The following is a 21,985-nucleotide window of genomic DNA, read 5'->3' as shown; positions in this document are numbered from 1 at the left end:
CGAATAGTGAAGGCCTGGATAGAGTGGATGTGGAGAGGATGTTTCCACTAGTGGGAGAGTCTAGCACCAGAGTCTTAGCCTCAGAATAAAAGGGCATTCCTCTAGGAAGATGAGAAATTTCTTTAGTCAGATGGTGGTGAATCGGTGGAATTCTTTGCCACAGAAGGATGTGGAGGCAAAGGCAGTGGATATATTTAAGGCAGAGACAGATAGATTCTTGATTAATTAATCAATGGTTCAGTGGTCCTTTATTGAGGTGCAGTGACATTTGATTTACCATACAGTCATACTAAAAAAGCAACAAGATGCAAAAACCACATCAAGATTAAACATAAACAGCCACCACAGCGGCGTGTGAGGTTCCCCAGGACACACAGCATAAGCGGAGATCCACAGCCATCAGTTCAATGTCTGGGCCACACACACGCTCCTTCACTGTGATGTGACAAGGGTTGTACCGACCGCTGTCACTCTCTGCAGTCTCTGTCCGCCCGAACAGTACAGCTGTCAGGGGTTATGGGGAGATGGTAGGGGCATGGGGTTGAGGGGGAAAGATAGATCAGCCTTGATGGGCTGAATGGCCTAATTCTGCTCCCATCACTTATGAACTTACGAACCTATCGACATTGAATATTGCGTACACGTTCCAAGGGAGTATCATCTGCATTTAAACCTGAACTAAATCAAATATAAAGCTCTGCTCGCCATTCTGGGCGGGCAGAGTTGCCAGCCTGAGATGTGAGCTTGTTCTGAAATCTGTGCTGCGCATTGGGAGTGCACTGGCACAGTGCACTGGCACAGTGCATCGACAGCTGGCAGCAGAGTACACACTGCTGTCAGCATAAGCCCTGCCACAGGACTGGATCACACCTGATCAAACATCAGCACATGCTTGGAGCAAGATTGGCCACTGCACCATTTTGGGGCTACAACTCATATTGAAGTCAAGTCAAGTCAAGTTTATTTGTCACATACGCATACAAGATGTGCAGTGAAATGAAAGGTCACCCACAGTCCAGCAATAGAGCAATAAAAATAAACAATTTCACACACAATCACAACCCACATAAACAAAAAACAAGGAAAAAAAGAAACATCCATCACAGTGACCTCCTCCAGTCACCTCCTCACTGTGATGGAAGGCCAGAATGTCGTTTCTCTTCCCGTCTTCTCCCGCGGTCAGGCTGTTAAAGTTACCACGTTCCAGGCCGCGCCAGACGGTGAAAGGTCCGCAGCGAGCCGACCCAATTGAATTGAATTGAATTGAATTGAATAACTGAATTGAATTGAATAATTGAATTGAATAATTGAATTGAATTGAATTGAATAATTGAATTGAATAATTGAATTGAATTGAATTGAATTAAATAATTGAATTGAATAAATCTTATTAGCCAAGTATGTGCACATACAAGGAATGTGCCTTGGTGCTCCGCTCGCAAGTAACAACACGACATACAGTGAACAATTAAGAATCCTGCTGAGCCGGATGGTCACATCGCACAGTGATCCAGCACAGATCTACTTGCACTTTATTCTGTTTTAAAACTGTTCTAATTTGTTTCATTGGGTTGTTTAAATTAATACTGACTAGCTAATTAAATTATTGCATCGTATGGGAGGCGCATTCCCAATCTGGTTGTACCCCTGTACAATGACAATAAAGATATATTGTATTGTATGGTATTGTATTGTATAAAGCATAAAACATTAAAACATTAATAATAACAAATTATAGTTTAAACATGTGAAGAATGGAATAAAATACCAGAGCAAAAGGAGGCAACATCCTATTGGTTGTTGAATAGAGATACTGCTTGTGGGAAAAAAGCTGTTTTTATTACTTAATGAAATAAAATTATTCTAATTTAAAGACCCTATTTTTAAATGAGGGTTAGCCCATGAACGTGATGTGGGCATTCAATATAATACTTTTTTCACTTTGGAAGGAACTTCAAGTTTGACCAGTGATATGGAAAGCATTGGGTGTGTGCAATGAAAGTATTTGAATATCTGAAAACTACATCTTTACTGAGTTGCTATGGAAAATCAAAAATAAATGTTCAATTCCATTCGCACATGTGTGGCAGTAGGAATGCATTCATTTGCACATGTGTTCTTTGGTCTTCTAGTCAATACCAATTATCTTAAGCGTTTCCACCATCTCCAGGGTTAAAATAGTGACACCAAGACCAACTTTTCACTTCTAACCAGTTGCCTTCACATGTTTTGAACATCAACACAGAGGCGGCACAGTGGCGCAGAGGTAGAGTTGCTGCCTTTCAGAGCCAGAGACCTGGGTTCGATCCTGACTATTGCTGTTAACTGTACGGAGTTTGTACATTCTCCCCGTGACCTGCGCTGGTTTTTTCCGGGTGTTCCGGTTTCTCCACACTCCAAATACAGATTTGTAAGTTAATTAGCCTGGTAAAATTGTAAATTGGCCCCAGTGTGTGTAGGATAGTGGAAGCGTAAGGGGTGATTGCTGCTTGGTGCGGACTTGATGGGCTGAAGGGCCTGTTTCCGCGCTGTATCTCAAAAAAACTTTAGCGTTGTGGAACAAAATCCTTCTGGGCAAATGAGCACCTGCGCATCCAATAAATTTGGTACAATAAAATGGGAATTAATTAACAAAGCTGTGAGTTCCTTCAAGCCATTCCACTTTTGGAAATATTCCCTAAACCTCTGAATATTCTAGAAGCAATACTGTCAGATATTGATCTTATTGAGAAGCTAAGATCATATTCAGTACGTGTTAAGTTTATATTTCTTTAGACCCTTTGAAAACAATAGATAATGTAAGAAATAGCATCTGGAGATTTTAAGAAGGTTACTGTGGCAATATTAAACAGTATAAAAGATCATTTGACTCAAAGATATCTGAGAAGTTCATAAAAAAGCTGAATCCACAAAATACATTGAATTAATTTTAAAATAATAAGTTTAGTGTCGTTTATTTTATTGTGACATATACTGAGGTACAGTGAAAAGCTTTTGTTGCATGCTAACCAGTCAGAGGAAAGACAACACGTGATTAAACATAGAAACACAGAAAATAGGTGCAGGAGGAGGCCATTCGGCCCTTCGAGCCAGCACCGCCATTCATTGTGATCATGGCTGATCATCCACAATCAGTAACCCATGCCTGCCTTTTCCCATATCCCTTGATTCCATTAGCCCCAAGAGCTCTATCTAACTCTCTTTTAAATTCATCCAGTGATTTGGCCTCCACTGCCTTCTGTGGCAAAGAATTCCACAATTTCACAACTCTCTGGGTGAAAAGGTTTTTTCTCACCTCAGTTTTAAATGGCCTCCCCTTTATTCTAAGACTGTGGCCCCTGGTTCTGGACTCCCACGACATTGGGAACATTTTTCCTGCATCTAGCTTGTCCAGTCCTTTTATAATTTTATATGTTTTGTATAAGATCCCCTCTGATTACAATTTGTTTTTTATATGGTTATTGCCTGTGAATAGAATCATGCCTGGGTGTTGTGAAAAATGATCAAGAATGATGATTACGTGAGTAATTCCCTACTTTGCCGCAATCCCTGCGTTATGTGTTAGAGTCTGGTGAGCTTTCATAGTTCATCTACAATAGGGATATGTGTTAGCCTCTCTCAGACACAGGCTGGTAATCACCTCTCCCTCTTCCATCTAAAGATACTGGTAGGACACACAATGGCACTAGTGTGCGCCAGTCCCATCTGTCTGCATTTGGCCCATATCCCTCTAAATGTTTCCCATCCATAATCTTTGTGGTACAACAGTGATTTTTAATATTTAATTGCTCTTTATTTTTCACAATTTCACAAATGGAGAATTTTCTCAATTTTCTCCAATTATGCCTCGGCAAGGCCAGCAGCATAATCAAGGACCAGTCACACCCTGGCCACTCCCTCTTCTCCCCTCTCCCATCAGGCAAAAGGTACAGAAGTGTAAAAACACACACCTCCAGATTCGGGGACAGTTTCTTCCCAGCTGTTACCAGGCAACTGAACCATCCTACCACAACCAGAGAGTAGTCCTGAACTACCATCTACCTCATTGGTCAACCTTTAGAACTATCTTTGATCAGACTTTACTGACTTTATCTTGCACCAAACGTTATTCCCTTATCATGTATCTGTACACTGTGAATGGCTCGATTGTAATCATGTATTAGAGTCATAGAGTGATACAATGTGGAAACAGGCCCAACTCGCCCACACCGGTCAATAATGTCCCAGCTACACTAGTCCCACTTGCCTGCGCTTGGTCCATATCCCTCCAAACCTGTCCTATCCATGTACCTGTCCAACTGTTTCTTAAACGATGGGATAGTCCCAGCCTCAACTACCTTCTCTGGCAGCTTGTTCCATGCACCCACCACCCTCTGAGTGAAAAAGTTACCCCTTGAATTCCTATTAAATCTTTTCCCCTTCACCTTGAACCTATGTCCTCTGGTCCTCGATTCCCCTACTTGCAAGGTATATATACATTCATGCAAGGTATCTACAAAACAACTTATTTTTTCGCTCCAATTTACTCTTTTATCCTTCTCTCTGGACTCCTGCCAATCATAGCAAAGTGGTGTATTATTATATTGGCAGTTACACTTCCCAGATGAAAATGGATGACGTGCCTGACATTATCTCTACAGCAATGCCTTTAAAACATCTTTTTTAATATTTGCACATCCATCAGGTGTTGCACCCAGAGATCCTTTAAAAAAAAAAAATATATATAAAAGTTTTATTCCAAAGAACAACATACAAACATACAAAGTGAAATGTGATCAAACCAAAGCCGCCTGTATCGGCAGTTAACAAAATAAACTTTTTTCACGTTAAAATCCCGCCATCTCTGTCAACAAGACATTCGACCCCCCGCGGCGACCAGTGTTCACGGAAGGCCCCCAGAGTCCCCGTGGACACGCGTGTTCCCTCTCCAGGGACACGCGGGCACGGACGTAAGCCCGGAACAGGGGTAGGCAGCTGACCTCTGTGAGGCCGTCGACTGCCCGCTGCCTGGACCCGCGGATGGCCATCTTGGCCAGGCCCAGGAGCAGACCGACAGGGTGACCCCCTCCTCCCTCCCGGCCCTCCCCCCCCTGTACCGGGTGCCCAAAAATCAGCAGCATAGGGCTAAAATGGAGCCAGAACTTGAGGAGCAGCCCCTTCAGATACTGGAACAGGGGCTGCAACCTCACGCACTCTGTATACAAATGGTACACGGCCGCAGAAGTCACACAGAGATCCTGGGTGGATGAAAAAAAAGACAATCTTTAAAATTAGTTTGGCAACACAGTGACCTAGAGAGGGATGTGAATGCTTGGTGATTAATGCCAGTAAAGCGTATAATGGTTGATATATTAATTTGGGTGGATTTATGGGTATCAGAGTCAGTTACTGACATTGTCCATATTTGGGCTGGAATGTGTTGCATTTTTGCTCGCACTGCTTTTCAGTTCTTGTACATTGGTGTATAGCATGTAAACATTGGTGTACAACAGGTAACATTGGTATGAAACATATATAATTCTTAAAGGATTGGACAGGCTAGATGAAGGAAAATGTTCCTGATGTCCAGAACCAGGGGCCACAGTTTAAGAGGAAGGGGTAGGTCATTTAGGAATGAGATGAGGAAAAGCTTCACCCAGGGAGTTGTGAATCTGTGGAATTCTCTGCCACAGAAGGCAGTGGAGGCCAATTCACTGGACGCTTTCAAGAGAGAGCTAGATTTAGGTCTTAGGGCTAAAGGAATAAAGGGATATGGGGAAAAAGCAGGAACAGGGTACTGATTTTAGCTAATCAGCCATGATCATATTGAATGGCGATGCTGGCTCAAAGGGCCGAATGGCCTACTCCTGTACGTGTTTTTTCTATTTTTCCATATAGGAAATTGACTGGCTATTAGGAATCAGAGAGTAGGCGTACATGTGTCCCTTGCTGCTTGGCAAATGTAATGCGTGGCTAGGTGGTGTTACGGCCTCAACCTTTACAGTTAACACTTCAATGCACTTGGATGAAGGCACTGAACACATGGCTGCTGAACTTGTTGATGGCACAAAAGAGGCAAAGTTGCACATCGGGCATGAGGCGACCAAACCTGGAATATAGTTTACAGCTTTGCTCCTTTTAAGGAATGGTGTAAACACTTTGGAAGCCGCTCAGAGAAAGTTAACTGGACTGATGACTAGAATGGTCAGGCTGTCAAATGAGGTTGAACAGCCTAGGCTTGTATTCACCCAAGGCCGGCACGGTGGCGCAGCGGTAGAGTTGCTGCCTTACAGCGAATGCAGCACCGGAGACCCGGGTTCCATCCCGACTACGGGTGCTGTCTGTACGGAGTTTGTACGTTCTCCCCGTGACCTGCGTGGATTTTCTTCGAGATATTCGATTTCTCCCACACTCCAAAGACGTACAAGTTTGGTAAATGTAAAAATGTAAAACTTGTCCCTAGTGGGTATAGGATAGTGTTAATGTGTGGGGATCGCTGGTCCGCGCGGACCCAGTGGGTCGAAAGGGCCTGTTTCCGTGCTGTATCTCTAAAACTAAAAAGAGTGATGATGCTGATACTTTATTGTCACTTGTTCCTAGCCAGGTGCAGTGAAATTCTTTGTCTTTGCATACAAAGTGCACAAAAGAGTCACCACAAAGGTGCAGACAAAGTTATACAAAGTGCTCATCCATACTTCGTCAACCCACGTTGGGGCCCCCGTTGTTCTCAGCAGGAGTGTCTCAGCTAGGGGTTGCCAACTACCTCACTCCCAAATAAGGGACAAGGTGACGTCACCGCCCCGCGCCCCACGTGACCGCACCCAGCCAGCGACCACGTGCTCCCACTCCACCAATGGAGGCCGTTGGGGCCGGGAGGCGGGTTGCTACGCAACCTCCGTTAGGCGGCGCCTGGGCTTCCGGACCTGCATTGTCCGGACCTACACTGTCCGGACCTACAATGTCCGGACATACACTGTCCAGGCCTAAACTGTCCGGACATACACTGTCCAGGCCTACACTGTCCGGGACTACAGTGTTCGGGCCTACAGTGTCTGGGCGTACAGTGTCTGGACCTACAGCGTCCGGACCTACAGCATCCCCGGGCCTAATACGGGACAAGGGCGGTCCCATACGGGACAAACCAATTTAGCCACAAATATGGGAGGGAGAAGGAGCTTGACTGAATCACACAAGATCCTGAGTGATTTTGGGAGATAGACACAAAATGCTGCAATGCCGGAGAAGGCGTGGGTGGCGTTTCGGGTCGAGGGTGAATGTGGAGAAGGTGCTTCTCAATGCAGTAGAATCCAGAACCAGGGCTCTCTGATTTTGAAAAGGTTTGCACATAGATGTTAAAGATAAAGACAGAGATGAGATAAAATCTTTTTTCTCAGTGGGCTGTGGGAGTTAATGTTGGGGGAGTCCAGAACCAGGGGCCACAGTTTAAGAATAAAGGGGAGGCCATTTAAAACTGAGGTGAGAAAAAACATTTTCACCCAGAGAGTTATGAATTTGTGGAATTCTCTGCCACAGAGGGCAGTGGAGGCCGATTCACTGGATGGATTTAAAAGGGAGTTTGATAGAGCTCTACGGGCGAGTGGAATCAAGGGATATGGAGAGAAGGCAGGCACGGGTTACTGATCGTGGATGATCAGCCATGATCACAATGAATGGCGGTGTTGGCTCGAAGGGCCGAATGGCCTCCTCCTGCACCTATTTTCTATGTTTCTCTTATGTTTCTCTTTCTCAAAAGATGGTGGAAGCAGGGTTTTAAATATTTTTGAGGCAGAAGTAGAGAGATTCTTCATCAGGAAGAGTGTCCACGTTTACCAGAAGCAAGCAGGGAGATAAAGTTGTGCTTGCCACCTACTCCAGTCTCGCATCTTTATGTTTGGGAAAATATACTCATCTGACACCAGAACTAGTGAGACAAACAAGAGCCACATCTGCCAGAGTTTGAACTACATTCATGAAAAGAACAGTGACTGTTCACTCCCAGAAGAACTGGCTTTCACAAACACACTGAGGGCACAAAAGCAATCCCGTTCCAAGGCCAATCACACTCAGCCTGCATCCAGAGCGAGACAGTGAATTGAATTGAATTGAATACATTTTATTGGCCAAGTATGTATACACACAAGAATTTGCCTTGGTGCTTTGCTCACAAGTAACAACACGAACATATAGTAAACAATTAAGAAGAAAACATAATTTAAATATGTGAAGAATGAAATAAAATCCAAGAGCAAAAGGAGGCTACAGACTTTTGGTTGTTGAGTAGAGCTATTGCTGGTGGAAATAAAACTGTTTTTATGTCTGGCTGTGGCTGCTTTGACAGTCTGGAGTCGTCTTCCAGAGGGAAGTGCTTCAAAGAGTTTGTGGCCAGGGTGAGAGGGGTCAGAGATGATCTTGCCCGCTCGCTTCCTGGCCCTTGCAGTGTACAGTTCATCAATGGGGGGAAGGTTGCAGCCAACAACCTTCTCAGCTGTGCGAACGATCCGTTGTAGCCTCCGGATGTCGTGCTTGGTGGCTGAGCCAAACCAGACCATGATGGAGAAGGTGAGGACAGACTCAATGACAGCAGTACGAAACAGCCTGAGAAGGAGTTTCATAATGTCACAATCCAGCATTTGCCGAGTCTATAATAGAACAGCAGCATCCTTAGTTGGTGGTTCCACTGAATAAAGGGACTGTTCAAATCAAGTCCACTTGCTTTGGATCAAAGAGAGATTGAGCAAGACATGAGGATGAGGGACTGGAAGAGCAGCTGAGATATGGCAAGGAAGTGGAGCTGTGTCTCTCAGGGCCACAGAGGCAGACACAGCTTGTGCGTGTGGCAGCAGCAGAATGAGTCAGCGCTAGAGGAAGGTGTTATCACTGGAGATGGAGGAGAGAGGTCTGTAGATGTAATGAGCTTTAAATTGGCAGGTTTCAGCTGCGAGATCATAATCTTGTCTCAACCTGGCCAAGCTCGAGAGGGTGTGACTCTTCACAGAGCCATTGCCACCTGCAGGAACCCAGGAGATCACTTCAAACAGGTGACATCAGCCCTGATCCCACAGCCCGTGAGATGCTCCTCACTGATCCTGGGAACAGTCCCTGCTCCGGGGAATCGCAGGTGCAGCCAGCTGCAGGTAAACACATCTTTTCAATGCCTGGAGCCGTGGTGCAGGTGTGGTGTGCGTGTGTGTTAAAGGGCTGCATAATGAGGCTGTCGCCGTGTGGCGTTGTCCATCTGCTGCAAGAAGCTTGTGTGGGGCTTCAGCAGCACCTTCCATTTTTATTGACAACGTACGGCATTACATGAGGGAGCAAAGTGTGGCATGGTGGCGCAGCGGTAAAGTTCGAGCTACCCAAACGGAATACGAGGTGCTGTTTCTCCAGTTTGTGTGTGGCCACACTCTGGCAATGGAGGAGCCCAAGGACAGAAAGGTCAGGGTGGGAGAGGGTGGGAGTGAGAAGGGGAGTGAAAGTGATTGGCAACCAGGAAGCCTGTAGGCCTTGGCGGACTCAACATAAGTGTTCGGCAAAATGGTCACCAAGTTCACGCTTGGTCTCGCCGATGTACAGGAGGTAGGGTTGCCAACTTTCTCACTCCCAAATAAGGGACAAAAGGTGACATCACCCCATGTGACCACGTGCTCCCGCTCCACCAATGGTGGCCGCCCGGGCCGGGAGATGGGTTGCTACACAACCTCCGTTAGGCAGCCTACACTTAAAGACCTACAGTGTCCAGGGCTACACTCTCCGGGCCTACAGTGTCCAGGGCTACACCGGGCCTACAATGTCCGGACCTACAGTGTCCGGGCCTACAATGTCCGGACCTACAGTGTCCAGGCCTACACTCTCCGGGCCTACAGTGTCTGGGCCTACACGGTCCGGGCCTACAGTGTCCAGGCCTACACACTCCGGGCCTACAATGTCTGGGCCTACACGGTCCGGGCCTACACTGTCCGGGCCTACACAGTCTGGACCTACACTGTCTGGAGCTGCACTGTCCGGACCTACAATGTCCGGACCTACAGTGGCCCCTGGGCCAAATGCACGACAAGGGTGGTCCCGTACGGGACAAACCAATTTAGCCCAAAATACGGGATGTCCCGGCTAATACGGGACAGTTGGCAACCCTAACAGGAGGCCAGATCAGGAACAGCAGATGCAGTAGATGAGGTTTTGTTTCTACAGACTCGATAAACCTCTGGCCCTGGTTTTCAAATAAGGCCAGATCTGACTCTGACAGGGCTGAGTGTTTGGGAAAAAAATATTTTTGCACTTTATTTTAAACAATTGCCTAAATATTGCGAAAAAAAACCCCATTATAAAGAAAACTCCTGCCTTGTTGTGCCTTTGTATCCCATACACAACAGTTGGCTGGACAGAATAAATGGACCAGTGTAATATTTGGGTCTGAACATTTAAGAGAGGTGTTGATTTAATCTTTCTAATTAAGTAGACTGTTTTCACACTGCCTTGCTTTGAATCATAACAGGGTACAAATCATTTGATTTGCCACATTTCTGATTTGTCTCTGTTGGTTATGCTGTTGTTTAATTCATTGTCTGAAGTTCGATTAGTGCTCTCGTAGCATCATGCCAGTACACGCTGTTCAAACCAATCTGGCAATTATTGTCTTATTGATGTGACATCAGATTGCCAATGACCTCGAGAGGTACTGGAACAAACAAAGCTGTGCACAGAGGAGGAAAATCTACCTTCGCAGCATCTAAAACAGCATGCATCACATTTTGATAAAACATTTCAAGAGCGCATTTATCCAACAGATCACGATATATAATTTCAGGCATGTGTCATGACCGTTTGCTTGTGGTGCGACCAGGGATTTTCGGCAAACTAGAGCCGTACAGTGGTGAAGCCACTAGGTTAATTCCCAGAATGGCGGGACTGTCATATGTTGAAATATAGGAAAATAACTGCAGATGCTGGTACAAATCGAAGGTATTTATTCACAAAATGCTGGAGTAATTCAGCAGGTCGGGCAGCATCTTGGGAGAGAAGGAATGGGTGACGTTTCGGGTCGAGACCCTTCTTCAGACATATGTTGAAAGACTGGAGCGACTAGACTTGTATACACTGGAATTTAGAAGGATGGGAGGGGATCTTATCGAAACGTATAAGATTATTAAGGGGTTGGACACGTTAGAGGCAAGAAAAATGTTCCCAATGTTGGGGGAGTCCAGAACAAGGGGCCACAGTTTAAGAATAAGGGGTAGGCCATTTAGAACTGAGATGAGGGAAAACTTTCAGTCAGAGAGTTGTACATCTGTGGAATTCTCTGCCTCAGAAGGCAGTGGAGGCCAATTCTCTGAATGCATTCAAGAGAGAGCTAGATAGAGCTCTTAAGGATAGCGGAGTCAGGGGGTATGGGGAGAAGGCAGGAACGGGGTACTGATTGAGAATGGTCAGCCATGATCACATTGAATGGCGGTGCTGGCTCGAAGGGCCGAATGGCCTCCTCCTGCACCTATTGTCTATTGTCTATAGCCACTGCCTTGGAGTGTCAGAGACCTACGTTCAATTGTGGCCTCGGGCGCTGTGTGGGTGTGCAGTTTGCATGCTCACACTGTGGCGAGATGCGTTTACCGTGGGTGCCCCAGTTTACTCTCGAAGACATGACGGTTGAAAGGTTAAGTAGCCACTGTAGATTTCACCCAGTGCAGGTCAGTAATATAATCTGGGGTACTTGAAGAAAACATAGGGAGAATTAAAAAATAGGAGTAAAGTAGATCAGTGTGAAAATGGGTGGTTAATGGTGGTACCAGCTAGATGGGCCAAAGGGCCTGGTGCCATGTTGTACATAGAAACATAGAAACATAGAAAATAGGTGCAGGAGTTGGCCATTTGGCCCGCCATTCAATATGATCATGGCTGATCATCCAACTCAGTATCCTGTACCTGCCTTCTCTCCATACCCCCTGATCCCTTTAGCCACAAGGGCCACATCTAACTCCCTCTTAAATATAGCCAATGAACTGGCCTCAACTACCTTCTGTGGCAGAGAATTCCACAGACTCACCACTCTCTGTGTGAAGAAATGTTTTCTCATCTCGGTCCTAAAAGACTTCTCCCTTATCCTTAAGCTGTGACCCCTGGTTCTGGACTTCCCCAACATCGGGAACAATCTTCCCGCATCTAGCCTCTCCAACCTCTTAAGAATTTTATATGTTTCTATAAGATCCCCCCTCAGTCTTCTAAATTCCAGCGAGTATAAGCCCAGTCTATCCAGTCTTTCTTCATATGAAAGTCCTGCCATCCCAGGGATCAATCTGGTGAACCTTCTCTGTACTCCCTCTAAGGCTAGAATGTCTTTCCTCAGATTAGGAGACCAAAACTGTACACAATATCTCTCTGACTCCATGGCTCTCATTATAGTTACCCGATACTGGAGATAGAACTGAGTTGCACACATTCAGCAGATGTCTCAAGCATGGTGTGGACCAGTCAGCGTTTGAAGAGTCAACGTTTTATGTGTGATGCTTTTCACAATCCTGGTGGTCCTAATGAATGGTCTGCCAAGGCAATATGAATGTCTTGAAAAATCATGAAAAATAATGTTAATGAATTTCTATTTTGGTGATCTTGAAGTCTTTATCCTTCATTTAACATGTGAACCAACCTGAACTTGCATCTCATATGTGGACCACATTCAACAAAGCTCACCACTTGAGACCAAGTTTGATTAGATTACGTGGTTCTAGTCAATATTCTGTAATAGTTTGGACAGAAGGTCATAAGTTCATAAATGATAGAGGCAGAATCAGGCCATTTGGCCCATCAAGTCTACTCCGCCATTCAATCATGGCTGATCTATCTCTCCCTCCTAACCCCATTCTCCTGCCTTCCCCCCATAACCTCTGACACCTGTACTAATCAACAATCTATCTATCGCTGCTTTAAAATGTCCACTGACGTCCACCACAACCTTCTGTGGCAAAGAATTCCACAGATTCACCACCCCCTGACTGAAGATAGAGTTGCTGCCTTACAGCTCCAGAGGCCCAGGTTCAATCCTGACCACGGGTGCTGTCTGTACGGAGTTTGTACGTTCTTCCTGTGACCACATAGGTTTACTCCGAGTGCACCAGTTTTCTCCCACACTCCAAAGATGTACAGGTTTTTTAAATGGCTTCAGTAAAGATTGTAAATTGTCCCTGGTGCGTAGGACAGTGCTAGTGTTCGGGGTGATCGCTAGTCGGCGCGGACTCGGTGGGCCGAAAGGCCTGTTTCCCTGCTGTATCTCTCAACTAAACTAAACTAAACTAACTGTGTTTTTTTGGTTGGAGAAAGAGATAATCAGGATTTCAATTGTGGGGAATTTAGGTGACAAGAATGTTACCTATACTCATCAGCTCAAGACTAGATGTTGTTTAGGAAGTTACTTTTGTCTTAATTGTGAGTTGTGCATTATGAGCTAATGCTCCACTTTTAGGATGAAAAAAGGAGTTAACTACTCTGCAGAAATGTTTCCACTTAAGGAGAAGAGAAAGCTACTAAATCTTCACAATGGAATAATTAGACCTTAAAAAGATTCTCTTTATTCTTACACTGTTATTTATGCTGCTACTCAGAATGCAATATATTCAACGTCAATTCTATTACAGAATAGAATTAAATTCATAAGTTCATGTTATAGGAGCAAAATTAGGCCATTCGACCCATCGAGTCTACTCCGTCATTCAATTATGGCTGATCTATCTGTCCCAATTAAGCTTTGGATCTGACTAAAGAATTTCTCCTCATCTCCTTCCTAAAGGAATGTCCTTTAATTCTGAGACTGTGACCTCTAGTCTACGAGTGGAAGCACCCTCTCCACATCCACTCTATCCAAGCCTTGGTCCTGCTCAGTGTTGACTGTCGTATATCAAGTTGGCTTTGTTAAAACAGCATTGTGTATGGATGTGTCAATAGTACCACCGACATTTTTCTTGCATGTCCCTGAAAGTGGTGAGAACCTGTCTCCTCAAACCACTGCAGACGTTGTGCTGAAAGTACTGTTCTGCCAAAGGGTCGCCCTCCACAGATGTTGCCTGACCTACTGAGTTTTCCTCGCATTTTCTGTTTTTGTTTCATGACATGGAGAACATTCAAGCTTGGGGTGATAAGTAACAAGGACCATTCCAGCCACACAAATGTCGTAACAATGACTATCCAATGGTAGAGTTGCTGCCTCACAACGCCGGAGACCCGGGTTTGATCTTGACCACGGGATGGAGTTGGATCAAGTTTGTATAGAGTTTATACGTTCTCTCTGTGACTGCGTGGCTCTTCTCCAGGTGCTCCGGTTTCCTCCCACATTCCAAAGACGTGCAGGTTTGTAGAATAATTGGCTTCAGTAAAGTTGTAAATTGTCCCTGGTGTGCGTAGGATGGTGTTAGTGTGCGGGGATCACTGGTTTGCGTGGATCGATTGGCCGAAGAGCCTGTTTCTGCGCTGTATCTCTAAACTAACCTAAAAACGAAATAAGAGTCTACTCTCCTTGTTTAATGTTCATGCATTGTCATAATTCAGTCCCCTCTCTTCCACGGCCCGTGTCACCAGCAAACTGGACCAGTCACATAAATAACATGATTACTGGCACACATCACAGCTCTCTGCAATGAGTCAGTCACTTCCTGATCACTCAAATGTTTTCCATCACCATGAGGCACAAACAACAGAGCATGGGGATACTTACAAGTGGCCAGGATGAGACAGCTCCAAGCGCACCAAGGAAACTTGCTGTGCTTAGAGCTGACTCATGTTGCAGTTGTATAAGACGTTGGTGAGACCGCATTTAGAATATTGTGTTCAGTTCTGGGCACCATGTTATAGGAAAGATATGGTCAAGCTTGAAAGGGTTCAGAAAAGATTTACAAGGATGTTGCCAGGACTAGAGGGTGTGAGCTACAGGGAGAGGTTGAGTAGGCTGGGTCTCTATTCCTTGGAGCGCAGGAGGATGAGGGGCGATCTTATGGAGTTGTATAAAATCTTGAATGGCAGTAAGATCAGGTAATCCGAGAGAAGAATATCAGCGTGGGAGTTGAATTTTCTCTCTTAGTCTTCTTCAAAATAGTTCCAGGGATTCTTACACGTCCAACTCAGATTGCAGAAGAGCAATGGCATTTAGTCACCACTGATGTTTCTTGTTATCAGTCACGCATTGGGTTGCCAACTGTTCCGTATTAGTCGTGACATCCTGTATTTTGGGCTAAATTGGTTTGTCCCATACGGGACTGCCCTTGTCCCGTATTAGGCCCAGACGGCGCTATAGGCCCGGACACTGTGGGCCCGGACGCTGTGGGCCCGGACACTGTAGGCCCGGACGATGTAGGCCCCGCGCTGTAGGCCCGGACACTGTAGGCCCAGACACTGTGGGCCCGGACACTGTGGGCCCGGACACTGTAGGCCCCGATGCTGTAGGCCCGGACACTGTAGGCCCGGACACTGTAGGCCCGGGCACTGTAGGCCCAGAAACTATAGGCCCAGAACGCCAAATGGAGGTTGCGTAGCAACCCACTTCCCGGCCCGGGCGGTTGCCATTGGTGGAGCGGGAGCATGTGGCCGCTGGCTGGGTGAGGTCACGTGGGGCGCGGGGCGGTGACGTCACCCTTTGTTCCTTATTTGGGAGTGAGGAAGTTGGTAACCCTGGCTACACATGTGGTGTCTGTGAGAGATGGTGGCTGTGAATACAACAGAAGGGCAGAGTGTCTTCATTGGTTATACAATAATTGAGGTCTGGGAAGGTAGGTTTTGCTTATTTATGGAAGCAGTACAAAAAGGAAGCCATTTTACCCATCATGCTCACTCTCAGCAGAGTTGTTCCAAATCCACTCTGCTTTATTCCCCGTTTTATGCCCAATGAAGTATTTTATCTCACATGCTCCAAAGACGTACAGGTATGTAGGTTAATTGGCTGGGCAAATGTAAAAATTGTCCCTAGTGGGTGTAGGATAGTGTTAATGTGCGGGGATCACTGGGCGGCACGGATTTGGAGGGCCGAAAAGGCCTGTTTCCGGCTGTATATATATGATGATGATGATGCTTTCCTTTCTCATTATTATCCACATAGAAAATAGTTGCAGGAGGAAGCCATTTGGCCCTTCGAGCCAGCACCGCCATTTATTGTGATCATGGCTGATCATCCACAATCAATAACCCGTGCCTACCTTCTCCCCATATCCCTTGATTCCACTAGCCCCTAGAGCTCTATCTAACTCTCTTTTAAATTCATCCAGTGAATTGGCCTCCACTCCCTTCTGTGGCAGAGAATTCCACAAATTCACAACTCCCTGGATGAAAAAGTTTCTTCTCACCTCAGTTTTTAAATGGCCTCCCCTTTATTCTTCGGACAATTTACAGTGGCCAATAACTGATGACACTTGTTTGGGAATTGGGAGGAAACAGGAGTCTCGAGGACAATGTTTCCACGACTGTGCTCCATGTACAGAGGAGACCTTTACAGAGACATAACACAATGATTGTTTGGTCATTTCTTTCAAAAATCAGAAAACTTGATCTTAATTTTTTTGTGAGATACAGCGTGGAAACAGGCCTTTCAGCCCACCGGGTCTGTGCTGACCAGCGATCCCCGCATATTAACACTCTCCTACACACACTAGGGACAATTATCACATTTACCAAGCTAATTTACCTACATACTGTACCTGTACGTCTTTGGAGTGTGGGAGGAAACCGAAGATCTCAGAGAAAACCCGCGCAGGTCACGGGGAGAACGTACAAACTCCATACAGACAACACCCCTGAGTCTCCGGCGCTGCAAGCACTGTAGGGCAGCAACTCTACCGCTGCGCCACCGTGCCACCCTTTCTCAGCTAGGAATAAAAAGATAGGAACTGATAATGATAAGAGGATTGTGGGAGGGATACTGATGTCGCATTACTTTTTCCTAAACTCTCTCTTCCACATGGGTATCAGACATTGTTTCTTCCATTTTTCTGCAGGAATGCAATGAAATGGAGATATTGCAAGGTTTTAGCATCTTCAAAATCTCTCATCCGTCTCAATCGTTCACAGCATCACCCTCCCCCAATCCTCACTTAGGACTCTCTCAATATTCACCTCATCTGCCTCAGGATGTTCCAATTCCAGTCGGCACTGCCAACACCTTCAAGCAATAAACCTTGTTGCTCGATGCTCCGATATTTAAAGGCAGCTTTTGTTAATGGATCACCTCCCCAGTGCCAAAGGTCAACAGCACTGGTCCACCGCACAAGCTCACCTTCCCCTAATTTTCCCAACTACTTGGAGGCCTTGATCAGCACTGATGACGTTTGAAGTTGAAGAAGGGTCTGAAACATCACCTTTCCATGTTCTCCAGAGATGCTGCCCGAGCCGCTGAGCTACTCCAACACTTTGTGTCTTTTTTTGTAAACCAGCATCTGCAGGTCCTTGTATCCACTTTGAATCTTCTTCATGGTGTTTCACTTGTGATCCCTCCATCTCATAAATCAGATTCAGGTTGGTCCAAAGACGTACAGGTATGTAGGTTAATTGGCTGGGTAAATGTAAAAATTGTCCCTAGTGGGTGTAGGATAGTGTTAATGTGCGGGGATCGCTGGGCGGCACGGACTTGGAGGGCCGAAAAGGCCTGTTTCCGGCTGTATATATATGATATGATATACAACGGGATGCAATGAAATTCCATGTCTGCATGAAGCCCAGAGAGTAAATGATAGATACAACACTGAAAGCATCAATGAATGAAAACAGCAGAATGGCGTAAAGATTGCAGGTGTAGGAAAAATGTTCCCAATGTTGGGGGAGTCCAGAACCAGGGGCCACAGTCTCAGAATAAAGGGGAGGCCATTTAAAACCGAGGTGAGAAAAAACATTTTAACCCAGAGAGTTGTGAATTTGTGGAATTCTCTGCCACAGAGGGCAGTGGAGGCCAATTCACTGGATGGATTTAAAAGAGAGTTAGATAGAGCTCTAGGGGCTAGTGGAATCAAGGGATATGGGGAGAAGGCAGGCACAGGTTACTGATTGTGGATGATCAGCCATGATCACAATGAATGGCGGTGCTGGATCGAAGGGCCAAATGGCCTCCTCCTGCACCTATTTTCTAAATCTAAAAGCCCGGAGAGTAAATGATAGATACAACACTGAAAGCAACAATGAATGAAGACAGCAATGTAAAGGATGCAGTGTAATCTGAAGTAGTGCACAAAATGGTGGAATAGTTGAGGAGAGAAGTAAGTGTACATGATGTCCAGGAATGCGTGAAAGAGGCGGATGATTCAGGAGTTTGATTGCAGTTGGGAAAAGCGGTTCTTAAGTTGGACGTCTGGTCTTTTGGGCATCTGTATCATCTCCCAGAAGCTAAAAGAGAGAAAACGGAACAACCGGGGAATAAAACCTGCAGCTTACCCGATGCAATCCATGGCTTGGATGAAAGGAAGCATGAGGTGTGAAGAACTGGACTGTGTTCACCTCTCTCTACAGGTTCAGACCAGTTGCCAAACCAGGCTGGGATGCATCTCAACAGAATACTTTCTATATCGCATCTGTGGAGAGTTCTTATTTTTAGAGATACAGTGCGGAAACAGGCCCTTTCGGCCCATCAGGTCCGCGCCGACCAGCGATCCCCACACATTAACACTATCCTATACCCACTAAGGACAATTTTTACATTTACCAAGTCAATGAACCTACAAACCTGTACGTCTTTGGAGTGTGGGGGGAAACCGAAGATCTCGGAGAAAACCCACACAGGTCATGGGGAGAATTCGCTGTAAGGCAGCAACTCTACCGCTGCACAACCGTGACCGTTCGTGTGAGACAAGGTTAAGCTGTGGTGACATGGATAACTAAGAACTTGAAGCTTAGTTCAAGTCCCACAGCAGGCTCTTTGATGATGACAGGGCTGAGTTCATCACCAGCTCTCCCTCTCTCCGCCACTGCTTCCTCAGCTCAACAACCAGTGCCTTTGTCTTGCTGACAATAAGGGCAAAATTGGTGTCTTGCAACCATGCCCAAGGTCTCCAATCTCTCACCTACACTCGTTGTGCATCCCTCCCCAGAAAACACAATCAGCAGAAGCAAGACCACTGAAGATCTGTCAGAAAAATCAAATGTTTTCCAGTGGAATTAATAAATAAATATTTCACTAATTGCAGAACTGAGATTTCTTACATGAGGCATAAATGTGTATATAATTTTGGCAATGGAACTGCCACTTACTGAAGTATTTTTTGCAATATTGGATGGAGGAGTTAATGCGATCAAGATTTAAGAGACAAGATTTAATTGTCACATGTATTGAAACGCATCAATTACATTTTTACTTGCAGCAGCACAAGGGGTCCGGAAACTCAATAGACACAGACAATAGGTGCAGGAGGAGGCCATTCGGCCCTTCGAGGCAGTACCACCATTCAATGTGATCATGGCTGATCATCCACAATCAGTACCCCGTTCCTGCCTTCTCCCCATATCCCTTGACTCCGCCATCATTAAAAGCTCTATCTAACTCTCTCTTGAAAGCATCCAGAGAATTGGCCTCCACTGCCTTCTGAGGTAGAGAATTGCACAGATTTACAACAATCTGAGTGAAAAAGTTTTGCCTCATCTCCATTCTAAATAGATAGATCTTGTCTATCTAAATAGACAAGATAATAAAAAAAAGTTCAATAAATTAAAAACAAAACTATATCAGTGCAAAACAAAACCAAAGCCTGAAGTCACTACTGCAACCAAGACAGTTCGTAGTTCGAAGCTTAGGTGGTGTTTGTAATGTACATGGACATGTGGTGGAAGATAGACACAAAAAGCTGGAGTAACTCAGGCAGCATCTCTGGAGAGAAGGAATGGGTGACGTTTCGGGTCGAGACCCTTCTTCAGACACTTTGGCATGTGCCATTTGGTTTCCAGAGGGATGATCATGTTGATCCACTATTTGCGTCCACTCAGTTCTTTCTGCATGTGAAAGAACTAAAGCAACTTTGGAACCAAACCTTGCTGGCAGTGGACAGAGGTTGCATCAGGAACACCCAATATTCAGCCATTCAAACAAAGTGCCAGTCTCTGTCTTGTTGTGACTCCTCACAATTACATGGTAGAAAGGCTTCGCAAATGCGAGTGGAAAAAAACTGCGGATGCTGGTTAAAATCGAAGGTAGACACACAATGCTGGAGTAACTCAGCGGGTCAGGCAGCATCTTGGGAGAGAAGGAATGGGTGATGTTTCGGGTCGAGACCCTTCTTCAGACTGAGCCGCTGAGTTACTCCAGCATTGTGTGTCTACCTTCCCAATTACTATGCCAGTTAGACCAGCCACACTATCCAAAACTCCAAGGATTACAATGGGGATTAGAAGATTGTTAGGTATAGTGGAAGGTAAGTTGTTTTTCACAATTATTTATGTCGTTTTAATGTATTTTAACCTTTTAAATGTTAAGATTTGTTATCACTAAATGTTTTAATTTTAGAGATACAGCATGGAAATCAACACATTGAGTCCGTGTGCACACAAGTTTCATGTTCTTCCACTTTTACGTCCTACATACTAGGGGCAATTTACAGAAGCCAATTTACCGACAATCTTGCATATCTTTGGCATGTGGGAGAAAACCGGAGGACCCAGAAAACAATCCCATGCAGTCACAGGAAGAATGTACAAACGCCATCCAGATAACACCCATAGTCAGGATCGAACCTGGGGCTCTGGTGCCGTGAGGCAGCAACTCTATCAGCGGTAGTGTTGGCAGTGCCACTGCGCTGCCTAAAATGGCCGAGACATTTGAAAGTCAAGTTCAGAAACAACTTTGATGGAAGCCCTGACCGCTCTGCTCCCAGGTCTGTTGGCAGTCAATGGTTGTCAAAGATGTTTCAGCGTACGACCTTTGCACTGTGCCACCAGCCACTTAGTTGTCATTCAGATCTCATTATCCAACTTCAGCTAGGCCCAGGTGAGAATCTATGCTATTAGCTGATATAGTCAATTAGAGATATTATATTTTGTTGTAGTAGAGATGGTTTCTTTTGTTGTTTTAGCTAATATAAAATGAATGCTTATTTTAGTGGAAAGCAGTAAGATGGATGCTTGTGGCAGAAATGTTATCCTTGGGAACAGAATGTGTTTGTCCCTTTACGAATGATAAGGAGTGTACAGAAGAGATGGGCTATTGTCCTCTCCCACTCTGTCTGACTGCGAGTACTGTGTATTGAAACAGCAAAGCAAGGTCATGCAGCTACGAGATTGCTCGTCTATAGAGATAAGAAAGTTTCTTTCTTAGTAACAACTCCTTATTTGGGTGCGTGTGAAAGTAGGAAAAGTTTTAAATCCACTCTAGGTAAATTGATGCGTTTCTCTAAAAACATGTGACTTATATTAATGGTTTGGTTTCTGAGCATGTAACCTGTATCAATGATTTTGTCTTCTCTGTAACCATGGGAATTGTATTAGATGTGTAATTGGTCCTTGATTTCTTTTTGTCACACCTCTCTTTTTCTGTATAAAAAAGTAAACAATGGTGGAGAAGTTGTTCTTCCCCTCCCCTGAGTTGAGATCTCTTCAGACACTAGTGTTGTGTCTGGAGATCTTCTCGGGAAGAACCCCATGGTGGAATAAATCTGATGTGCTAATCCAGTATCACGTGTGATTATTCAGACTGAAGATAAAGAATTTGATTTAACACAGGGATAGGTTGACTTTCAAGATTTCAAGATTTCAAGATCAATTTATTGTCACATGTACTAATTAAGGTACAGTGAAATGTGAGTTACCTTACAGCCACACTAAGTGAAAAGCAACAAGACACACAGCCACATAAAACAAAATTTAACATAAACATCCACCACAGCGGATTCCACATTTGCACCATTGTAAAGTCGAAATATCGTAAGTTGAAACATCATTAGTCGGGGAGCACCTCAACATACAGTATAGTTACAGGCTATTCAAGCTCCCAGTACACTATTGTTTCATTTTAAACTAAGTATTCACAAGTTCGCAAGTTATTGCAGTGGAATTAGGCCATTCAGCCCATCGA

This window comes from Rhinoraja longicauda, chromosome 13 (genome assembly GCF_053455715.1).
Source record: "Rhinoraja longicauda isolate Sanriku21f chromosome 13, sRhiLon1.1, whole genome shotgun sequence".
In the NCBI taxonomy this organism is placed as follows: Eukaryota; Metazoa; Chordata; class Chondrichthyes; order Rajiformes; family Arhynchobatidae; genus Rhinoraja; species Rhinoraja longicauda.
Note: the sequence above shows the minus strand (reverse complement) of the source record.